Here is a 3,932-nt window from a genome sequence, read left to right on the forward strand (position 1 = left end):
AAATCTTTAAATAAATAAGTCTTTAAAAGGAAAAGAAAAGAAAGCCTTGCTGCTAAAACACAGAAGATATTTGAAGAAGATTTAAACCAAGGGAGAAAGTGACAGGAAGAAGAAAGCTGGAGGATAAATATTCTCTTCTTTCCCTTGGGTGTGCTCTTCTGATGGGGTGATTCATACAGTATCTCTTTGCAGATATCACTCAAGACCAACCAACTGCACTTGCAACAGAACTCTTGCCAGCTTAGTGAGGCACTTGTTCACATGTGCCTTCCCTCTTTCCTTGTCTCTCCTATCCCCCTCATTCCTGCTTCCATGAAATTGTGCTCTGTAATAAACTTAACACGTAAGCTCTTGCCTCAGGCTCTGCTTGCCAAAGAACCTGAGTGAAGACGATACGCTAAAATAAAATCTATGGAGAAAATATTATGCAGTGGGACCAAAACGCACTCATACTTTTTATAGTAGAACTAGGACTATATATTTCTCAACTTTGTGTTAATTATTACCTGTCTTTCCAATGGCCTACAAGTTCAGTCTTCAGTCGGGTAGAGACCCCAGGGTACTCGTCTTTCTCAATCATGGGAGGTGAGATCTTTGGAGACTAGAAAACTAGATTCTATCCTAGTACCATATAGTAAATGTGATTAAACATAGGAGGATAAAATTATTGATATCTCATTCCCAATTTATCCCCATAATTAACTGCTTCATTTTTCACCTGACTTCTCACATAGAAAGCTCAGAGTGATCCTTTATTCTTTTTATTTTTCTTTTTTCTTTTGTTTTTTCAGAATATAAAATTCCATGAGGAATCCATCCCCACCACAAACTCATAAATTCATATACAGGTGATACTTTGACTCCTATAACAATGTTATAATATGACTCACTGCATTTTTTTACTGCACAAGGATTTGCAAAGCAGCCAAACGTTGGTTTTTTTGCCTCTTAGCCCAATACCTTCCTCAAAGTTATAAAAAGGTTGAGGCCAAAGAAGGAAAGATGTTTCTCTGGATACTTGCTAAAGTGTTATATAACATCCACCATGCCCTCCCCCTCCCAACCCATGCCCACAACAGGATGAGGTGGCTTCCCTCCTCCTTTGGTTCAATCTTAAGAAAGACTGGACTTGTCCTCTGGAGTTTCTTGAGCTCAAAGGTGTATACTAGTTACATGCCAGAAAAAAAAAAAAAAAGATATGACTGGCTAGCTAGCGGCCTGGCTAATAAAGAGGGCAACTTCTGTGATTTGCACAGGAAAAGGATAAATGAATGTTTCTAAGGAAACTGTCCTGTGGCCTTTTTAAGCTGACTTGTTCAGCTCTAGGGCTGGAGACCTTAACAGAGTAAATCCCAAAAGAGTGGTATACTGAAAACCAGAGACTGAGGAAAGAATCAAAACTGGACATCTGAGGGAAAGCATTATCTTTATCAGCAAGTCTTAATCTTAAAAATGCAGGGAAATCACCTGAGCGAGGACTTGTTAAAACCACAGCTTGCTGGGCTTCACCCCTAAGGTTTGACTCAGTAGGTCTGAGGTGAGATCTGAGAATTTGTATTTCTAATGAATCTCCAGGAGATGCTAATGCTGCTAGTTCAGGACTATACTTGGAGAACCACTGACCTAGTTTAAAAGAAAGACGGCAGAGATCCTCAAACAAAAGGCAGGCTCCCCACCAAGACCTGGGAGTGGGTGAGAGTGAAAAGAAGAAAGTGCAGAGATAAAATCTCAGTGTTCAAAACAAGTTGATTTCTTGCTCACATAAAGTCAAATCAGATGGGGTTGGATAGGGGATAAATGAAGTTAATGAACAGAGGGCTTAGTCTTCAGTCATTCAAGCATCCAAACACTGAAACTTTGCCACCTTCAGGTGGCTTCTTTAGTTATTCTGGATGTGGACATCCAATCAGCACATGAGAGAACAGATCAGAGGATTATGCAAGAAATTTTTATGGGGCAAGCCTGGATTCCTACACCCATTGCTAAGAATTTAGTCATGCAAGGTCTCCTTACCTAGATGCAAGGAGAGTGGGGCCATGTAGTCCCTGACAGGACAGCCCCACCTCAGCAATGTATGCTGGAGAGTAAGAATCTCCAGTGGACATCTAGCAGTCTCTGCTACCAAATCTCCTTCCCATTGCAGGCTTCTAGCCTTAAGGAGTCTGAGTCCAGCTTTAAAGGGAATGTATAGGGATCCCAGGGTGGTGCAGCGGTTTAGCGCCTGCCTTTGGCCCTGGGCACGATCCTGGAGACCCAGGATCGAATCCCACGTCGGGCTCCCGGAGCATGGAGGCTGTTTTCTCCCTCTGCCTACGTCTCTGCCTCTCTCTCTCTCTCACTGTGTACCTATCATAAATAAATAAAAAATTAAAGGGAATGTATAGCTAATTACTAAAGTGAATGTAACTAAGAGTAACCAAAGGACTTTTTATCTGAGTGACAAGAAAAAAATTATGAGACCTATTCAGGATAGGGACAAGAGGATGAAGTAGTGTGTTTGCAGGGGCACTCATGAAAGAAAATAAAGTTGCTGTTTTAAGATCACAGAGTTTCTCTCTTTAAATATACGATACTGCTTTTTTAGGGAAGCAGCAAATTTTTAAGTGAAATAAATATAAAGATTTCATAATTTCACATTTATATAGCTTGATGTTCTTTATCTCTCATTCTGAAAGCAGATGACAAATCTACTTTTCAAGGATGAAAGCTTGCTATTGTTGAGAGCATCTTCACTCTTCTACTGCAACTCCAAAAACAGAAACGTTCCACATGATAGCTGCAAATTTCTTGCCTTTTAAAGTGATTACACTTAATGCAAGCATACTCATTCATTTGCCTGTTTGCCATGAAATGAAATTACTGCCTGTGACATCTCATAATTCATGAAGTTGGAGAGTCAAGCCATTTACTTGACTTCTAGTGATAACTCTTTTAAGCTGTCCCAAAGCAAATGAACTAATATACAATGCTACTTACTCAAAGGGAGAAAGAAAAACAAGAAAAAGAAACATCCTTCACTGTCTTTCATTAATTGCATCAATCAGGACACACAAGGCAGCATCTTTCTCTATCATCTGGTCTTTCTGATGATAAATTCATCAGAATATTTAACAGAATGACAAATTCATTCCAAAATTCATGGGAGCTGAATTTTCTCTCTGTAGTTGATTCTGACCAGTTCTATCACCAGCCATCCATCGCTTCAGTTTTTACTCTTCATGCCTGCCTGCTTCTGAATGGGGCAAATCATCAGGAAAAGAAGCCAAAGGATTGTGAATCATCTCAATGACCTGTTGCACATGCTTTTGACACATCATAACTATTTCAAGGTGTTAACATTTCTGTACCTTCACTGTCATATTCAAGATCTCTCCATGTGGTGCACATCTACAAAAAGCAGCTTAAGATCTTCTATCTTTCTCTTCTCATTTTATATTTCCGGGGCTCCTTATCAAAATATCTGAAAGGTCTAGGAAGTTAACAAGGATAGACATATTGAGTTTTCTCAGTTCATTCTCATGACAAACAGCATAGGATGAAGCTGTTTGATGTCCTGTCTGCAGGGCAGATGATAAGATCACCACATTGGAACTGATGCCAAACATCATGTAATTCTTTCTTATTGGAAGTGTAGGCTTGACAGGCCTTGCTGAGTGTTTCCATCTGTATATTCCTTGATGTACTGCATCAGAGACGGTAGAAGGTCGCTCACTTGCTGTGGCTCGCCCATCGTGGAAAAGCCAGAACTCCAGCTTTCTCTTTACACTGGTAGCCGCCTTGGTCACCACTGCCAACATCTGATCTCTGGCCTCCTCCTCCAAGAAGAAGCCACTGAGGCTTTTTAAAAATTCCTTTCTTTTACTCACATGCCACATCCAGTCTATCAGTAAATCATGTTGACTTTCCCTGCAATATAATTCCCAGTTTAATCC

At 40.2% G+C, this 3,932-nt stretch overlaps 1 pseudogene; it reads right to left on the reverse strand.

Annotated features, from left to right (window-relative positions):
• Window positions 1–3,014: 3,014 nt before the first annotated feature.
• On the reverse strand, window positions 3,015–3,730 carry LOC121486715 (annotated as a pseudogene).
• Between the last annotated feature and the right edge of the window lie 202 nt (window positions 3,731–3,932).

Source organism: Vulpes lagopus, chromosome 1 (genome assembly GCF_018345385.1).
Source record: "Vulpes lagopus strain Blue_001 chromosome 1, ASM1834538v1, whole genome shotgun sequence".
Lineage (NCBI taxonomy): Eukaryota > Metazoa > Chordata > Mammalia > Carnivora > Canidae > Vulpes > Vulpes lagopus.